Source organism: Plectropomus leopardus, chromosome 15 (assembly GCF_008729295.1).
Source record: "Plectropomus leopardus isolate mb chromosome 15, YSFRI_Pleo_2.0, whole genome shotgun sequence".
Taxonomy (NCBI): Eukaryota; Metazoa; Chordata; class Actinopteri; order Perciformes; family Serranidae; genus Plectropomus; species Plectropomus leopardus.
In genome coordinates, this window is record NC_056477.1 from 205,549 (window position 1) to 226,233 (window position 20,685).

At 41.3% G+C, this 20,685-nt stretch overlaps 1 protein-coding gene across 1 annotated transcript in view; it reads right to left on the reverse strand.

Annotated features, from left to right (window-relative positions):
- Positions 1-17,993, reverse strand: part of LOC121954393 (cadherin-11-like) — a 117,011-nt gene extending 99,018 nt beyond the window's left edge. Inside the window, 1 exon segment of the mRNA XM_042501868.1 lies at positions 17,577-17,993. The gene's annotated coding sequence lies outside the window, so the exon portion shown is untranslated.
- Positions 17,994-20,685: the final 2,692 nt, after the last annotated feature.

Below are 20,685 nucleotides of genomic sequence, written 5' to 3' on the forward strand. Positions count from 1 at the left end.
TCTTGGACGACCGTCCTACCCCTCTTCCCTCTTCCTCCTCCTCCTCCTCTCTTTTCCATCTCAAATGGAGCGACGTGCCGTCTTGCTCAAGGACGCTTTGGCTGGACGCACGCTTGTTGATGCACATATATATTGCAGTGAAAGAAGCGTTGACCTTTGAGCCATATCCGTCTGTCAAAGCACTTGATGAAAACCTGCTGCGAGAGGGACAGAGGTCTCCATCAAGCTCAGTCTGTCCGTCCTTGGCGTATGTCTTTCTGTCTGTGCACTCTCGTCCTCAACATCATCTTAGCTGACCGCCAGGAAAACAGTAAATAATAAAGTGAAGTAAACACGATATATGTGTACATTTATGTGACAAGTCTTAAATTTATAGTTTTTGATTAAAGTTAAGTGTAATTTGCAGATGGAAAGATGGAACTCATTACGTGCTTTTTTTCTTCTCTTTTGTTGATATGTTTTTAACTACTTTTTTGTTGTATTATATATTTATAATAAAGAAATTAATCAGTTAGGAAGATCATTTGCTGCAGTGCTTGATGCTGCACTGTGTACTTTTTAAGTGTTAGCATGGAACAACACCTCTTAATGGTTTTTGTGTCGGAAAAGTTCCACCGACCAAAATGTGTTGGATGCATGTGAAAGGCGTCTGAATGCAGCACAAGGAAACTGATCCAGGTTTCAAAGAGTTAAAACATATCTTTCACTTGGTAAACTTTGAGCCCAGATAAATCTGAAAATAAGAAAAAGGAGGCGAACTGTTTTGATCAGATGGTTGATCGTAGACAAACGTGTGAGTTTGGGGGACTTTTGTTGTGATATGAGTTTCTGATGGGGGACTTTGGTTAGTTTGAGAACCGAACAGGCTCATTGAGGTACGCGATCGCAGCTCGGGACGACAAAGGGCTCTCTGTGTCAACCTGGAGAAAGACGGGAGGGGCTCTGTGTGGTGCAGGAGGAGGGGGGTTATTATCAAGTATCCAGAGCGTCCGTGCATTGGTCGGGGAGGGAGTGAGCGCAGGGTATCGTTTTGCAGGGGAGGATGTTTTGGCACAATGACCCTTTATGTCCTCCAGTTTGTCATTGAGTGGAGTGTTTGTGGGTGAGGGGCGAGAGAGGACGATTCAGAGCCGTAATCAGGGTCATTACACATGCGTGGCGGGTGTAATGGTCCGCAACATTGCTGATCAATTCCTCCCTCTCACCTCCACCCCCTGCTCACATCATCAGAACTCAATCATCTACGCTTCAATCCAAAATAAGTTGACCTTTTCTTTTTTTCTTATGCGACTCATTACTTTGAACTCTGCAGTAAAAACGGTGCTGTTATTTCTGCTTATTGCGATGCCATGAATTAATTAAGAGAACTTAACACAAAAAAAGGAGAAAAAAAGTCCAGAAAACTAGTTATTTTATGTATGTATTTTTAAAATTATTTCTTTAGTAGTGCCATTGAAATTAGATAGATAGATAGATAGATAGGTACTTTATTGATCCCGAGGGAAATTTAAGTAACCAGCAGCATATTAAACATACAGAATAGAATATAGATTCGGAATCTCTTTTCCAAGGGAGTCCTAGCCAAGACAGCGGCACAGAGTTTCACATGAAAAGAACAAGTAGACTAAAAACTAAACAGCAAAAGTTGAAACAAACAGCATAAACATTAGTGCACAAGTAACAGGCAACAAACTAAAAACTTAATCCTGTTTTTAAATTCTCCCAGGCTGATTAAATTATTATTTTATCTATTTAAGAGTCTAATTATTTATTTTAGCTGTTTTTTCCCAGGTCATTAATTTTTTAATGTTTTTACTTTTTTTGTGCTAATTTTCAGGAAAGTGTAACTTCTACTATTTTCATGATATTTTTAGGGGTAATTTTGTTTGTATCTTCTTGGGCAAAATAAGTTTGTTCAGGTTTCAAGGGGTTAATTAATCAAAATAACCCTTTTTTTTGGTAAGAAAAAGCTTGAAAATGTTTTATTCCTCACGATATTAGGAGCTGCCTTGTGTCCTTGAGGATCCCAAAACCTTGTTGTGAAAACTTGCAAGAGTGAAAAAATGATACTGAAACTAAGGCCACAGTCTAGAGTTATTATTTCAGAACCAAGTTCTCAGTATCAGTGTGTTAAAATGTTCCTCCACACTCAGTGCAACAGACCAACACACTGCGTCTGAAGGATAAACACAAAGTGGAAACCCTCGCAAATGAGACGGAGTTTTCTCGCCTCCAAATGTCACAGCGAGATATATTCTTTGATATATTTCTTTTCATCTGGAGAGTGAAACCTGATGACACGCAGCTCTTATTGCTCTAATCTGCTCTTAAAGATCGACGCATTGCCTTGTTGAATAAAATATTAGCATGCTCGGTGAATAAAACATCAGGAACGTTTTCTCATATAAAAAAGGTCAAAACAACTGTCTAGACAAGCGGTGATGTATTTATCTCTGTGTGCATGCCCACGTGCACGTGCACGTGCATGCACGCACACACACACACACACACACACACACACACACACACACACACACACACACCCTTTTATGACTATTACAGTATACTTGTAAGGACTTTCCTGAACTAGATCCACTTTAAAAACTCTTGATCCTCACTGTATTCTTTAGCAGCAAATCTAAACTCAACAAAATGCTTCATCCAACCTAAAAACCACTAAAACCTCGACAGCTCTTTGGAGGAAATTTTAGGTCTTTATCTGGTTGTGGAGACACCTGGTTCTCATAAAGATAAAATCAGAAGGCAAGATGCACGCCTGAACTCACACACAGAGCCGAGGGTGAACGTGCACATCTCACCTTTACGTGACACAGAGACACGTGGACAGACTGCCTGAAACGACTTTTATTTGCTGCTCCGGTGATGCTCATGCTCAGGTGCACGGGCAAACAAACACAACGCGGTGACCTTGCATGGTCAGCTTTAGCACCAGTGTGTGACAACACATGCACGGGCACATTGGAGTGACATGCACACACACACACACACACACGCATTGAGTGCGACCTTGTTTGCTCGACCTTGCCAGCAGAGTATAAACAGTGTTGATGGCGCTTGCTTTCATAACGTCACAATGAAAATAAATGTGGTGGCGACAAATTTGATGTCACTCCACATAAAACACTGAAAACATATATGATGAATGAAAATGGCTCAAAGCAAGTTCACGAAATTTAAAAATAACCCGAACTCCACCATCTTTATATGCTTCAAATTAATTGCAGCAGCAGCCTCAGCCATGTTAAAGTCCATTAAAGAAGTATTTCACTGATATAAACAGAGTCCTCACATAAAACTCGACCATCTCTGCAGCAGAAAGACGATGGTAGTTTTGAAATCGTACTACATGACCAGGCTGCGGTATCAATAAGTAGAAAACCTTCAACTACCAGAATGCTCAGGAACAACAAACACTCCTGCAGGTCGGTGACATAATGCAAACTGTTCAACACAATGGCGAGTGACTGGATGTTACAGTTAAACAGGAAGCTAAAACATGTTTCTGCTGCTTAGCTTTGCAGTTTGATCTCCATTTTTATTTTGTATTTTTTGGCTTCAGTTTCCACTGTGCAGGAAGCAGTATGGCGGCCACATCCTGTTCACTCATATCAACACCTGCTGAAATTGAAAGACTGACTGACACCACGGCTTTCACCTTTCACTCACATCCTCATGGAGGTTTAAAGGGCACAATCATGCCCATTTTCTGAATCCTCCCTTTTGAATTTCTTTCATTGATTTTGTTTCTTATTTGGATTAAAAGCTGTGTGGAGAAGGTGTCAAGATCTTCTATGTATTCTTCATATTTATAGCTGGAGGCTCCTATTAGGAAATAACAATTAGGCAGTACTGAAGGACGCTATCGCTGCCATTCACTGCATCTCCTTTCACTGAAAAGGTCACTGCTGTCACAGCTGCAACTGAAACCTAAAGAGACGGTGGGAGCCGGAGATAAAGACGGACAGCGCATGAGAAATTGAGACGATTTAGAAGAAGAGACGCAGAAAAGATAGAGGAGAGATATACCAACGAAAAAAAAGTTGCGAAAAGAGAGGGGGAGTTTGCTTTATATGCTCTATAAGTCTGTGAGTCATGGTTGAGGATTAAAGCACAGAGCCGGCAAAGAGGCAAGCCGTCCGCATGGAGAAAGCCCAACTGAAATTAATACTGTTCAATGAAGAAGCAGCAGTCACATTCAATCATATTACAGTATTATAAGTGTCACGGTCAGTGAGGCAGAGAAAGACAGAGACATATTAGAGGGACAGAAAGAGGAGGACAGACGCTGAAGGGAGCGTGGGAGTGAGGGGGGACAGCGTGAAAATAAGAAACACATATATACACAGAAAGAGACAGCGGACGGAGAGACGTTATTATGGTAAAGAGGTCAACCTTGCAGTAATGCTTGTAGAAAAGAAAACATGCTTTTGTGTGTTTGTGTGTGTGTGTGTCAGAGTGCACAGTTATCTCGATTTCTCTCCGTCTTCGATGTATGTGCATGAGTCATCATCCGCCACTATGGCATCACATCATATAGTGTGCACTCTTGTTTGTGTGTTTAGCAGAGAACGACAACAGCGGTTATATAATCTCAAGGCCTCTTGTGCGTCCGCAGAGTGTGTGTGAAAGTACACAGAAGACGGAGCAGACATTATCTTTCAGAGCACACCTTCATATCTGCACGGCTCAATCAGTTTGTTTGGGAGCTCCGCGTTAGTAAACAGACTTATTATGTGATGGAAAAATAGATGAATTTTGGTGTCTATCAGGTGTTTAATTTAGCAAACATTATGCTAAGTAATAATACTGAAAAGCAGCTTTTTTTTAACAAAGACACGTACATTTATTATGTAACCCTTTGAAACCTGAGTAAATAGGCTTGATTTCTTTGAAAAAACATGAAAAGAAGGCAATGAGTAACTTACCAAGAAATAACCCAAAAATTGGCAAAAAATACTAAAAAGTACAAGAAAATTTCCTGAAAATTAGCAGCCAAGAAAAGAAAAGGAGGTGACCTAAAAAATGCCTAAAAATTATAATTATAATAATCCACAAACAATTAAATATATAATTATGCTCATTATAAATAGAGTTTGATTTTAGAGATGTCTCCCTATCTTTTTTTTTTAAAGTAAAATCAGCTCCCAGAAAACCCTCCTATATAAGGTGCTTGCCTTTTCATCATGGCTCCATAACACGCCTACATGACCTTGGATTGGAAATAATGGCGGCTAGAGCAGTGGCTGCAATAGAAATAAAGCTGCTAATGTTTTGAACATCCATCGCCATGATCATCACTCAGTGTAAACACGGTCATCTCGCAATTGTGTTTTATCCACATTTTGAAAATATTGCTTAAGTTTTGCACAAATCTGTAATGGAAACCAACTTACTGATGTTGTCCTTTCCGATAAAGCCGAAAAAGCCCAAAAAATTATTTTAAGAAAAGCTGCTGCAAATTTCCCCATTCTGGGACTTATACAGTCTTGTCTCGTCTCGTCTTGTCTCGTCTCGTCTCTAAATGTTTTAGCTGTGTGTGTGGCTAAAGAACTGCAAAAAACAGACTCTTTTAATGGCAGTTTCCTGGCAGGAAACTAAGTGGTGAAAATGACACATTGCCCATGTTTGGTGGCTAAAATGCTGCTGGAAAAGCAGCGGTGACTCGTTAAGACGCAACCTGTGTTGTTTGTTGGTTTCAAACAATAAGCTGCAGTTTGGCAGGCGTCACCATCACCTCCATCACCTCCATATACTGTCAGTTTAGAAGCATTGATATAATACACATGAAAGATGAAATGTAGCATATTTATGGTTTGCAGAAACATACAACGGCAACATTTTTTTGTAGCGACGGGGCTGGGGATAAAAACAGACAAGAGGAGGGGGGGAGATGAAGATGAGTGAGGCATACTGAAGAGGACGGGTGGAGGGGAGATAAGAGGAGAGGATAGGGGGAGAGAGGGGAGAGGAGAGAAGGAAGGAGGGAGAGGACGAGACGGGAAAGGATGAGAACTGCTCGATAAGTCCCAGTGTGATCAAAGCGTTACTTTGACATCAAGAGCAGGCCTTGCCAGCATGCTGAGCGGTTAATGCTGGAGATGCACATACGCACTCCGAAACATTAGAATATGTGTGACTAAGACGCCGCTTCTCATATCCATCCAAGTGATACACACAGAGAGATAGTCTGTGTTTCTAAAAACATTCTCCTCCTCGCCGTTTGGTCTCATAGCTGTCCAGAAACAAGACGTGATCGTCCGTGTCTCGTGACTTTTATTTGCTCTCAGCACAGGTGAATCATGGTTACAAATCTAGTCTGACCACAACGCAAGCGAAGGAGTGATCTGTTTCTCTCAGTCCGACAAGCTCCAAACACCAGCTGGCAGGACAAACAAACTGTTCTCGAGCTTAAAAAATTGGTCGCCGTGACTCTATTTTTGCGACATTCTTCAGAATATACAACTAATAAAATGATTTCGCCAGTAAATCAGACCAAATGTTTTTGCTGTAACTCGTCTGCTTCCTTTGAAGGTGCTACAGCACTCGGCTTACTTTGTTTTTGGGGAAACTTTTGCAAAATGACAAGAGGTCAGGGAGTCACAGCTGCCCGATACATGTTTCTAGGATTTTAGGACGTTTCTGGGAATTGAGGCCATTTTTGGACATTTCAGAGATTGAAGGGCATTTCAAGAATTTTTGGATGTTTGTAGGATTTTAGGATGTTTGTAGGATTTTAGGATGTTTCTTGGATTTCGGGTCATTTCTTTTTTTTTTAGGGTGTCTTTAAGATTTAAGTACATTGCTGGGATTGCAGATTTTAGGATGTTTTTGGAATTTTAGGACATTTGTAGGGCATTAGGATGAATGATTATAGGATTTCTCAGACTTCAGAACATTTCTTAGAATTTTCTGTCGGGGGTGTGGGCGATCCTCGACTGGCACTTCTTTTGATAAACAAGCTTTATTTTGATGCCGTTTTATGCACTCTGGCACCTTATGGATACTAAAAGTACAAAAACAATTCCCAGTATGAATCACTTTATTTTTATTTACTATTAGAAAATAGTTCTGGGGCCACCTGTCACCCTATTAGGGGCCAGATTTGGCCCCTGGCCTGTATGTATAGCTGCTGTAACTTTTCTGCCTCTTTGATAAAGGCACCTCGGGAAACACAGAGGGTTTTTCTTTGTAGCAAACATTGTAGGAAATATTCGAGGACACCTCTCTCACAATGGGAAGCTAAAGATGCTACATAAATAATGCAGTGAGACAAAAAAAGCAGAGAGGGTAAACATGGAGATTAGGCCATTCATTTCCAGAGAGAAAGTTTTTACAACTAGGCGCCAGAGCCCCCTCCTCTCACCACGACATTGGACACCACACATCATAACAATTTGTCTGCCCTCGAGCTGTGTGTTCGGGATGTTCATTATGCAGCTATTCCTGTCCTCTGCGCTCTGCGACGTTCACTTTAATTTCTCACTTTCTTGTTAGTCTACACCATGCTGAAACAAAAAGGAAAACACGCAGGGAGGGACGCGTGACAAATGTTCATGGCCAGACGGAGGTCACAGTTGCATGTTTTTTTTTTAGGCTGGAGCCAGCCGGACGCCATTTTTTAAATTTAAACTATTTATCAGTGTGTTTGTCTCTTTATCCACCGCGACGATGCAGAGTCCTCTATCTAACCCTGCTCATAATCAGATAAGCTCTATGCAGCATGTGCTCTTTTTGGCTGACCACCGAGGCTATGTGTGTGTGTGTGTGTGTATGTGTGTGTGTGTGTGTGCGTGCGTGCGTGCGTGCGTGCTTGTGTGTTTTGACCTTATGACAGGTTGTCCAACTTCTGGTTTCAACATCACTTTGCACGCAAAGGCTAATAAATACACAACAGGAATCCATAAAATGTGATATAATAATAGTAATATTCTCACATCTATTTCCTTATAAAACAGAGAAATACATCTATACACCTTTTTGTATCAAACTTTCTCTCGCTGCTGAAGAGGCTCAAACTACAGAAACAAAATCAAACTCACCCGAATCGTCTTTGTTACTCTTGCTTAAGCTTGGAAATTATAAGCACTTTTCCTCAGTCATGGCAACATATTGCATTTATTTTGACAGAATTTCGTAGCGTACCAATCTATTAAATTTCACTTTTGATTAAGTTCTTAATGATCGATCATTGATTACTTTTTTTCATCTCTACTCTTGATAGTAATCTAGTTAGTGAGTCCACTTTTCCAACAATCACAAGCTCTGTTTTGGTCCAAATATGTACTTAATTCACAAAGTTAGATGTACATGCCGTTATTCCCCATGTCTGCTGGCCACCGGCTGTTTACATTCCTGTAACTTCTGTAACAGAGACTGAGCACTGGTGGTGTGTGCTGTGCACTACATACAATGAGTTAAATCGAAAGAGGAGCACCTGATAGGATTGAAAAACATAACAGTACCCTGGTGTACCGTCGTGTTACTGTGGTGCCGCCAAAACCTAGTGCACGCTGCAAAATAAGTTAAGCTTTAAGATGATACACACCTGTTTGGAGCCAATATGCCAGCTGCTAACCCGGTCAGAACACACACAGTCATGCAGTGTGAATGCATGACTGAATAGACATTGTTTAAAGACACACACACACACACACACACACACACACACACACACACACACACACACACACACTGTAACTTGAGGCTATAGCTGTCTGTCCATAGACTTCACCTTTACAAATATGTTCCATCAGCAAAATTTACTCACTACAATTAACATAACCATGTTAATTATGGTAATCAACAACACACCGTCTGCAGTACACACACTTAGTTGTGTGTGTGTGTGTGTTTGTATGGCACGTTTAGCAACTGGCACGCTTAGCGGAGAGAAAAGATAAAGGGAGAGATAGAAGGATGAAGGTGACAGATTGTTTTCCAGCAGCATGGAACTGGTTGCATTCCAACTCCTGCACCTATTTTTGAACAGTTCAGATCATTTCAACCCCAAAAAGTTACAAAACCAAAAAGATTGTCATCAGCTGGAACCAAAAACAAAAACAGAAATAAGATTTTATGTAAGAAATCATCAGAACAGGCGAAGTCATCTCATTAATAGTTGTTCGAAAAACAAACATCTGTAGTAACTGAAGAAAAGTTCAAAGGGAATCAATGTGATTGAACATCCTGCATACAGTTTTATTTCGGTTGTGCATTATGCAACGCCCTTCACTGATGGCACATCCTTCACTACAGCGGTTCTGATCCACAGATAGTGCCGAGTTTCCAATAACCTTCAGTGGGACCAGTTTAAGAACCAGAAATACATTTCTTGGTGGAAAAGGGATAAGAGAGAGAAAGAACTAGACGGAAGAGTTGAGTTTATTGACGGTAAATAGAGAAAAAAGTTTGCAAATCAAAAACGAATTCAAATAGCAATTTGCGGACATCACTTTTGGTTCTCAGAGGTTTTGATGGACATATTTTTACTATTTTTTAATGTAAAAAATATCAGATTTATCAATGATGAACTGAATGTATGGTTTCTGAAAATGGGGAGGAGGCTGAGACAACTATGAATGATGGCTTCACTGGTGGCTCCAAAGAAGAAACATGAACACACACACACACACACACACACACACACACTGTTAATTATTATCCTGAATAATGAGAAGCAAACGACTCATTAAATCTCTCCTTGAGCCGCACGCTGAAACTAGCCACTCTTTCCTTCCTCCCTTTCTTTCTCACTGACTCGACCGCTCTTCATAGAAAATCTGTCAAACCAGAAGCCTTTCAGCTGTGAATTATTAATAGGCATTAAAACAAAACCCTCCCAAAAATCACTGACCCCAATTCTGGAGCAATGTTGCACCAAACGGGGAAAAAATAAAAGCTCCTGAAATTTTATGTGAGATGAACTTTGTTGTTGACCTTCATCACGTATTCCCTCTTTTTCTCTCTCCTTCTGTGTGCCTCACTGTCTCTCCCTGCTGAATTCTGTTGACCAAAGCAAAACGAATAAAAAAAAAAATGCGGTTAAAATTTGAAGTAAAAAAAAAACAACCTTGCTTTTCTTTTATCACGTGACTGGCGTCATGAGACCACAAACCACCTGACTGCACCTAACGACTGTCACAGAAAACAAATTACACTGGATTACACAGATATGTGCTCTCTTTCTCTCTCACACACGCATAAATGCAAAAATCCACACCATGCACCTGCAAATTCACATTTGCCTCCACATGCAGGCCTGTATTTGTGGAGCAGAGATAGGTGCACACACAAACACGAGGTGATCGATATCGCTCTCTATCTGGAGTAATCAATTCTCATTCTGGTCGGATCAATATCCCAGTCAACGCTGTATTCTGATCATCAATAGCAGGATCGATTAAATCACTCGTTAATCCTGAATTAACATTGATCCTGGTTATCGCAATGACTCCACAGCCTCATCATCTGGCGGCGAGTCCTCGCAGCCTCGTTCTGCATGCGGCGCTCCGCTCGCTCACGTTCGGGAGAAAAGGTCACACGAGCTGAAGAGCAACGTTCAGATGTTCTCCAGGAGCTCCAACATTGAACACGGTTCTGCTGCAGCTTTTGCGTGCTACGTTCTCAAAATGAGAGAAAAAGCAGATCAGTTTTAAACGTTTCACTGATGCTGGAGCCTTTCTGTGTACCCTGGTACACTGTGATACCACTAGTGTCTACATGAAACTGCTCACAACAAAATTTGTGGATTATCTTGAGTAACAAAGTCATAATTTCTGGAAAAAGACATTACTGTTGAGTTTTTTAAATCTATTTTTGGTGCTTTGAGCTCCACAAATTAAGTGCCATCTAGTTCCATTATACTGGAGAGAAGGCAGGCATCTCTTTGGCCGATATCTCCAACACTCGACTATTGACACCAAAACTATCTACATTAACAAATAGAACTACAGGAAGCAGGAGAAATATGTGTTTTGAACTGGGTGAACTGTCCCTTTAACTCAAGCTTGGATAAAAAGATGAAATGAATGCTGTTTTGAGCTGTTGAATAGCTTAAGGATATACAGTTTTTACAACATTAGAAGGCTAATAAATGTCTTAAAATGTCCATTAAAAATTTGAGCTACAAGACACCTGTTAAAGGAGAAAAAAGCAGTAATTGGCTGTCTGCATCTATTTATAAAAACCTTATTTGAGCATGTGGGTAATTTAGCTCCTCTAGCTCGTGTACTTGGACCTCTTGACTGCAGAGCGCTGGCGGTCTGAGTGAAACCACATGAGCACGAGAAAAAGAAACATACAAACTCCACGCTTAAAGGCCGACAGGAAACTAAACCCAGGACATTATGCTGCCGGGAAACTGTGTCAACAACAGTGAACCACCTGTGCACCAGGAAACCCCGCGCCCACCCTCTGAACCGAACCCCTCGTTAAACACAAACAAATCAGCCACTGTCTTCTTTTTCCTCTTGAGAGCAAGTACAGAGGTTAAAGGTGGAAAACACTAATTACAGACTCCGTCATTTAATCTGGTCAAAGTTATAATCCCGTCACACCGTCACGGGGAAATCACAAATCAGAATATCGTCTACCGGACCTCCCACGATCGTGGATGGACAGATTGAGGACGGAGCTAAGAGAAAGTGAGGGTTTAACCAGACGTCTGTTTTCTGACTCTGCTCTCTATCGAACCCGCGGACCTGAGGAGCAGCCGGGGGAAAGCAAAACAAAACAGAGTCCCTCAGCGTCTCCTCCTCTCCTCCTCTCCACCGCTCCTCCTCCTCCTCTGTCTCTCTCTCTCTCTCTCTCTCTCTCTCTCTGGGAGGTAATGTGAATCTGAAGGTAACAGAAGCCAGTCACGCTGGACATGCTTATCCAGACAGACCCCGCTTTTGTGTGTGTGTGTGTGTGTTTGTGTGTGTGTGTGTGTGTGTGTGTGTGTGTGTGCGCAGATTGAATCCTGCATCCCCGGGGAGCCTAACTACCTCTCCATCTCTCTGACTGACTCTCTTGGAGCAGAGAGAGAGAGAGAGAGAGAGAGTTGGAAAAACAGAGAAAGAGAGAGATTTGGAAAGAATTAGAAAGAAAGATGAAAAAAAGAAAGCAGAGGAGTCGCTGCAGCAGCAAAGCCCAACAGCTCCCTCTGTCGTCACCTAGAAAAGGTCCGCTCTCATTCATCCCCATCTTTCCTCCTCTTTCTTCCTTTTTGAATTCTGCCTCCTCATCTTCAACATCTCCCTCCCTCTCTCCATCCATCCAGCCTCTTTTTTTTCTCTTTCATAGTTTCAAAGAACAAGTTTACAATGCCGTGATTCATGAGAAATGGAGCAGCTGGCACCTAATTAAATATAAATACAACGATTACAGTGTAATAAATTAATCCCTCTATCTCGCTGCCTCCCTGGTGAGCGACGTCAGTAGTGTTTGCAGTCAGATGCCTTTAAACTCTTTCCAGTTGGTGAAGCTTTTTTTCTTCTCTTTTTCCTCTCCAAAATTCAGTCATGTATGTTTAAAGGAATGTGGAAAATGTAGCTAATTTGCAAATGTTTCATCTGCAGAGTCGGTCAATGTACAGAAAATTAACCCTTTAACACCTGGACCGACATCACTTGTCTTGTGCACTCAGGCTGTTCACTTGCATTTAAACCACTGAAACCAGAGAATATTGGTTTGATTTCTTTCAGAAACACAGGAATAAACAAAATGAGCAACTTATGAGGAATGTCCAGCAAATTGCCAAAAAAAAAAAAAAAAAAAAAAAAAAGTAATAAGGAAATGAACTAAAAATCTGAAAATGAGCTGGATGGGATTATTAGATGTGATGTAAAACTGAGGGAAAAATGTCCAGAAAACTATAGAAAAACAAACCATCATTTTGAATAAATAATGAAGAGAATTATATATTATGAATAAAGAAATTAGTAAAAAACGACGAGAAAAGTACCTAAAATTAGTTCAAAAAAGGGGGAATGATTATTAAAAAAATATATCCAAAAAAGGGAAAAATGTCCTGAAATATAAAGTAAGTTGCAGAATATAAATTCTAATAAAATATTAAAATAGGTTCATTTTCAGGACTTTTTAAGTCTTTTTTTAGGTTTACAGGTATTTTTTTTGTAACTTTTTACTCATTTGTTGCTAATTTTTTAGGCATTTTTTTTCTCAGAGTTGGTGATCACCCTCTTCCTATGTTTTTGAAAGAAATTAAGCCTATTTGTTTGTTTCAGAGATTTAAAACTCTCTTTGCAAAAAGGTCAAACAGAGAAATGCCCAGCGAGGTAAAAAATTGTCTTGTTTTTAATATCGTGCACTTACTGTGTACTTGCAATGTAATCACAGTGTGCAGCTTCACTTGAGTACAGCATCATGCACTGGCCCAGTTGTGTCTTTTCGCATATTGCTGAGGGAGCAAACACCTTCATAGGTTTAATTATAACTCTACAAACTATAAGTACCACAGCAATGAAGCTAAACATTTCCAACGCCAGCTTCTGGAACCGCTTAGACGAATGCAACAAATCTGACGACATTTCTGTGTCACGTCTTCTGTGCGCTTTCTTGGCTGAACATCAGTGAAATCTGTGATACCTCAACCCAACCCGCTTTCATCTGTCATCCAAGCCATGTTTCAGTGATACGGCTCACCCTAAATAGCACAAAGATGCACTGGTGCGGGGATTCTGTCCCGCTTTTAAAGTATACAGTCACTTTCCCAGACACAAAACCACACGTTTGTGGGAACTGCAAGGTGAGAGCTGTGGATGCTGCTGAGAAGTGAAGACGAGGAGTGCGGGTCTCCTTTCAGCTCAGACAGCAAAGAGTGAGACCGAATAGTGCTGATAGAAGCCACACTGCCCTCTTCCTCTCCCCTGCCTCGTCCTCACACTCTGATAGGAGTCATAATCTTTTTTTTTTTTTGGTGTCAGCTCTGTTCCTCCGATCGCCTGTTCCTCTCCTCGTATCCTCTCCGGCTCCTCTCTCTCGCCTCGTTCCTCTCCTCTCTCCTCCATCCAAACTGAATTACTGTGTGATTGAAACACTGTCGCTAGAAGAATTAAGTAGCAAAATAAGCAAACATCCTAAAGCACAAATTGGGCTTTTTTTTTCTTTTACAGAAGCTCTTTAGTGGAGCCACAGTGAGAAGGCTCTGATGTTAAGCCCAGTCGTAGAGCGAATACAAGAAGCAACACTAGAAAAATTAGGGACTACTGTCTTTTAAATGGCCACTGAACCACAAAGTCAACTAACCAAAAAAGACATGAAAGAACGCAGAGATTTTTGTGTTTCTTCTCCACAGTGTCGACCAGCTAATTAACAAAATGCAGGGGGTGAAAATTAACTGCCATGTCTGAAAAGTAACCACATCACAAGGAAATGAGAAGGAAAACCACAACACTGTTGCAACTCTGGAAACTACAGAGGAGTCAAAAAAAAGCTTTTTGCCTGAGAATGTAACACAAGTACTTACAAACCTTTTTTCTACTGAACAAACTGGACCTCTGAAGGGGCTCTCTCTGCACTGTAAAACCTCAAAAGTTGATTTTACCTAAAAAAAATTCTAGGAAACCAATGTAAGCAAACATGACTATTAGCTGTACCTTAATTGTTAAGTTTAATTAAAATTATGTTATATTTAAATACTTTTGTAAAGTTGCAACTTAAAAAAGTTTAATTCAATCAAACTTTTCAAGTTTTAGCAACTTCAGTAAATCAAGTTTACTGAGCTCTATATCTGTTTTCTGCCGCTTGCAAACCGATTAGTCATATCCTCAAACATGTTCAAAGAAACAGAACTATGAATGTCATTATAGGCAAAATATTTGCCATGATCAACTTTGAAACCTGAAAAAATGGCTTGATTTCTTTCAAAAATGTGAGGAAGGCAATGAGCAATGAAAGAAGAAACCACCAAACATTAGCCAAAAAAAAGTAAAAATACAAGAAAATTTAACTCTGCCATTGCCGGTCCCAAGCCCGGATGAGAAAAGAGGAGGGTTGGGTGAAGGATTTGCTACCCTTCCCCATAAAAAAAACCCAACAGCTACAGATAAGTCAACAAGGATATTACCTGAAATATTAGTTAAAAAAGGAAATGACAAGTTGCTCATTGCCTTTTTTCCCCATGTTTTTGAAAGAAACTTCATCATTTCGCTAAGGGTCCAAAGGTTTAAATACTAGCACAAAAGTGATGTCGCTCTGGATTTCAAATGGTTAAATCAGAGTAACTTGGTTTACTAAAGTTGCTAACACTCATAAAGAACAAGATCAAGATTTCACGTGTCTTTTTTAAGTTGCAACAACTTTACAAAATTAAGTAAATGCAGCTAAGTTTTGAGTAAATCAAATAGTAATACTTATTTTTTCAGCTTTCAGCAAGATCAGCTTGTCTGATTTTACAGCAGTGTATCATGACAGAAAATGCATAAAACTTTTAAGTCAGACTAACTTGGTCGGCTTAAGTTAATTTGAGTTATTTCAAGTTGCAACAACTTTACAAAATTAAGTAAAAAATACAACCACATTTAAGTACACTTGAATTTAGATATTAAGTTAGCATAACACAGGTTATATATATATATATATATATATATATATATATATTTTTTTTTTTTTTCCAGGCCATTTTGTTCTGACGTTTTCTTGAAATAAGTTTGTCTTGTCATATTTTACAGTGTGTGCAGATCTCGCTCTATTGTCGACTGCAGATTTTTTTTTTAAGGCACTGCAAGAAACAGCCCTAGCCCAAGCCTGGCTGGTAAGAACCCCCTGTCGAATAAAATACAACAACAGCAAATGATTTTCTCAATGGCTCCCACAAGACTGAAGAGAGAGAGAGAGAGAGAGAGAGAGAGAGAGAGAGAGAGAGAGAGAGACTATAAGAGAGCGAGGTGAGGAGAGATGGGAGAAGAGTGGGAGAAAGAAGGAGGGATGAAAAAATGAGGAGAGAGGTAGAGGTGGGGCGAGAGAGGGGAGGCATTTCATGGCGCAACAGTGTGGGAGACAGAGGGAGAGAGAGAGGTGGAGAGTGAGAGGGAGAGAGATTATTGCCTGCTTGAGAGCAGCAATCTTGAGCTGTGCCATGAATACCAAAGACAGTAGAGCCCCACAATCAACGCCTCTCTCTCTCTCTCTCTCTCTCTCTCTCTCTCTCTCTCTCTCTCTCTCTCTCTCTCTCTCTCTCTCTCTCTCTCTCTCTCTCTCTCTCTGCCTCCCCTTGAAAACGCAGCGGAATTGCAGCTGCCCAAATTATACACCGATATCTCATTTACTCTCCATTGAAAACGACTCACACGCGGCTCAGCACTTCACGTAGCCATAATTATTCACATCAGCGCCGGCATTCACACTCCAAACCGGCACGTTTTCACTTGATTTCAGTGGATGTATGTGCAACAATTAAAGAAATTATCTGATGTGGCCCTACGGGGGACGATGGGCCAATCGCGCGGACCCTAATTGAGTGCAGAAGGAGCCCTGAATGACCCTTGGGGCAAGCAATCCGAATGCAATTTTTATGCAGTTTCACCAGAGCTGGCGCAAGCCGAAAGGGCAGGGACGCAGCTCCGGGTTGAAGTATTCAAACGGACTGAATACTAAATCGCGTGGAGTCTTTGGAGACCTCAAGATTTCAAGATCTTAATTCCTCAAAGCGATAATGAGCCCTACAAAGATAAATCCACCAGAGAGCTGCGTAACACCGAGAAAGACAGGAAAAGGAGGGTGATTTTAGCCGCGTTACAATGGGCCCAATATAGATATCACTCCAAAAAGTAACGACTAAATCACTGAAGAAAATTCTCTCCGCTGTAAATTTGACCGTGAAACACACACACACACGCGTCGAGCGGTGTTGACGGTGATCCAAGGAAAAGTTGTGCGTCGCCGTTACGCGGAGGAGCCTGGAGGCACCGAGAGCCGAGATTAGCCTCTATACGTGGCCAGACGCGCGCGCGCGCGCGCGCACACACACACACACACGCACATACATATATATGAAAACACAACTGCACGCTCACAGACACACACACACACACACACACACTAAGCGAGCACACACCGACATACACTACTGCTGCTGCTGCAAAAAAGAAAAAAAAAAACCGCACAAATCCAACCGTCATCCAGTGGCCCCGAGGACCGGAGAAAGTCTGCACTGTTCCAGCCACAAGCACAACAAATACACTTCACATTTCACCGTCGCTAATGCGCAACGGCTCCGTGGGCTTCTCGTGGCTGACTCCTTATTTGCTCAAACGTTAAAGCCGTCCGACATCCTCCCACGGTGACCTTTTTCTATATGTGATGTCTGTTTGGATTAATCCAGAGGCGAACCAGAATCTCCCCAGCATCCCGGGAACCGAAACATTTCCCTACGCGCTCTCTCTCTCGCCTGTTTTACGCTCATTAAAAAGCCTCTGCAGAGAGAGAGACGCGCGGATAGTGAGAGGAAAGAGAGAGGGAGAGGGGAGCAGACTGGAGGAGAGAAAAGAGATGAATGGGACTGTGTTGAGGTAACAACGGCCAAATCCCAGTCCGTTAACTGGAGCGGTCCTTACCTTGGAAGTGAGAGACTCCGTGCGCAGCCCGACTCTCCAAGGAAATCCCCCCAATACATACAAGCCAGCCGAAAAAATCTCTCAACAAGTATTGCTTCTTGTATCAGATGTCCAACACATCCACTGATTGATTATTCTGTTTGTGTGGAGAAGAAGGGGTACAAAAAAACACCCAAAATGTTTTTAATGTTATTTTTTATCCGCTGGAGCGCAGAGGCAAAGAAAACCCAGAAAGATGGATAAAAAAAGATGACAGACAGCTGTCTTGATAAGGTTCCGAGATTGAGGTGATGAAGAGGAGCGGTGAGAAGGTGTCGGGAGAGAAAAAAGAGGGGAAATCACCGTAGCATCCCTCCCTTCCTTCGAGTATCAAAATCCGGTACCGTCAGCGCCGTTTAGCCGTCCGTCCTCCCTCCAAGAGCCTCGGAAGCGGTGTGAGGGAAAGTGAACGGGCGCGCGGCAGCAGCAGCGCGAGAGAGAGGGGGAGAGAGAGAGAGTCAGAGAGAGAGAGCGAGAGAGAGAGCGAGAGAGAGAGAGAGAGAGAGTCAGGGGAGAGAGAGAAAGAAGAGAGAGAGAGAGAGAGTCAGCGCGAGAGAGCGAGAGAGAGAGAGATGTCGCTGCCGATGGAGGGCGTTGGAAACTAGAGTAATCCTCTCTCCTCTCACTTTCTCTTCACTGTATATTTGCTTCTGAAATGATATACTATTTTTTTTTATCATTAAGATCATTTGCAAATAGGAGTGTGCAAAAACGTTGTAGGTCCACAGAAGATAAATCACATAATTTAGTGCATTAACATCTTTTTCAAAAGAAAATCCACTTTTAGACTCCCAGAAATCTCAGAAAGCATTATAAAATACACATTTATTAAAATGCATGTTGATTTTTTAAAATCCTGTTTGCATACAAAAGTACTGGTGTTGAGTAAGATGCCACATATGATGCAGACATGTTCAGGTCACATCATTTTTTCCATTTTTGTGCCTCTGCTCATGCCTCAGACCCAGACTGAGAGGCTGCAGCAGAAGGAGCCCTGCAGGAGGAAAAGGGGGGGCATGAATGCAACAGTTGCTCTTTCCTCATTGGCTGAGAGCTGCGTCCAACCGCTGCCGGGGCAGATTTAGCATCTCAGAGGCAGCCAATGAGAGGACAGAAGGAGAGTGTGGAGGGAGGGGCAGCTGTGGAAGACCCTTCTCTGTGGGAGATGATTGGTTGAATAAAAGTCCCATTTAAAATATCTCCTGACCAATGAGAAAAGAGGAGGAATAAACTCCTGGAAAAAGAAAATCTCATCATCATTGCAGTCAGGTGAAACTGATGGTTTATGACTCCCTCAGTCTCTGTCTTGTAGAGGTGTGGAGTAAAAGCTATTATTTCTTCATGTATTTATTTGAAGTGTCGCTGCAAAGACTCTTGTGGGTCAGACAAATCAGCGATACCCAATTTACGGCCCGCAGGCCAAATCTTGGGCCCCAATAGGGTGCCGAGTGGCCAACCAGCTGTTAAAATTGGGAGTCGTTTTTGTACTGTTAGTATACATAAGGGGCCAGTGTGCATAAAACAGCATCAAAATGGAGCTTGTTTATCAAAAAAAAGCATGTGGTGGATTCCACAAACCCCCAACAGAGGTCCTAGCTGTCTTAAAATCCTAGAAATGCCCCAAAATACAAGACACATTCAAGAAACATCCTAAAATCCTCATAATGTCCTAAAATCCTACAAACATCCTTACATCCTACAATCCTTGAAAAGTTTTAAAATCCTAATAATGTCCTAAAATCCAAGAAATATCCTCAAGTCCTAGAAACATTCTAAGAGCTTAGAAATCCTATAATCCGAGAAACAACTTAAAATCTTTGAAAAGTTTTGAAGCCCAAGTAATGTCCTAAAATCTGAGATACAGTATGTCCTAAATTCTGAGAAACATCCTTAAATTTGAGAAATGTCCTAATATTCAAGACATCCTAAAATCCAAGAAACGTCCCAAAGTCCTAGAAACACAATAAATTTCCAAGAAATGTCCCAAATCCTGCACACATGTAAGTTGCTGCAGCGACCGGCCCCTGGCCTCCTGTCGTTTTGCAAAAGTGGCCCCTCAGCAGAGCGAGCTGAGTGTCCCTGATGCTAAATTTATCTTTGCAGATCTGTGGCAGAGACATTTTAAAGCTTTCATGTGGATTACGTGGATTATGGGGATACATTCCAGATTTTCACAGAAAAATACCCAGATTTCTCCAAACGAGCAGATCAGATTAAAGTGACTCTGACGTCTAAAAGTTGTAGCGCTCACCGCTGCCAGAAGACACAATCAACAGCAGTTAACAGTAAATGGGCTCAGAAAAGCTCCCGGTGGTCGAAAATAAAGAGAGTAATGGGGGTTAAAAGCAAATGAGATGGTGATTAGGCACCAGACTCTGTTACAGTATCAGTTAACCCTTTGAAACTTGAGCAAATTGGGGTACAAGTAGTTCATCAGGCTTTTCAAGGCAACATATAAATGGTTTATGAATTATATGTTTTTTGCCATATACTCTTGCCGTGGCTCAAATTGCAGCTCACCCAGGTGCCACATTGAGATATTTCGGGGAACTTCTAAAAAAGTCGTTCTGAATGGCTCAAAGCTCAAAGTGGTCCTTTGTGTACCTTTCTGTATGTATCTGGGACTTAATGGCAGAGGCTTGAAAAGCTCTGTGCTCCTTTCAAAAAGGGACAGCGGGGGCTTTCATTCAGTGGGGAAGAGTAGATGATAACACAGATTTTCATTATGGCATTCAGCAGGCCTTTATTACTTTGGATGCAAAATGACATAATTAGATTAAGATAAAGGGCAGGTTGTCAAATGTAATTAGGGGGTATTTTTGGTCATAATGAATGAAAATGCAAACAAAAGCAGCCCCTTTTTTGCCCACAGACTCTTTATTTCTGGGTGTCTGGTATGCAGATGGATTAACATTATTTTCAATAAATTTAGCCTTTTTAGTCTTTTCTTAATGCTCATTGACTTCTAGTCCATATCCCAATCTCATATCTTTTTTCGTTTTTTAATATAATGTGCTGAAGTGAGGGGCAGCGAGGCAATGCTAAGAACTAAAAGAGGAATTGATTTTTT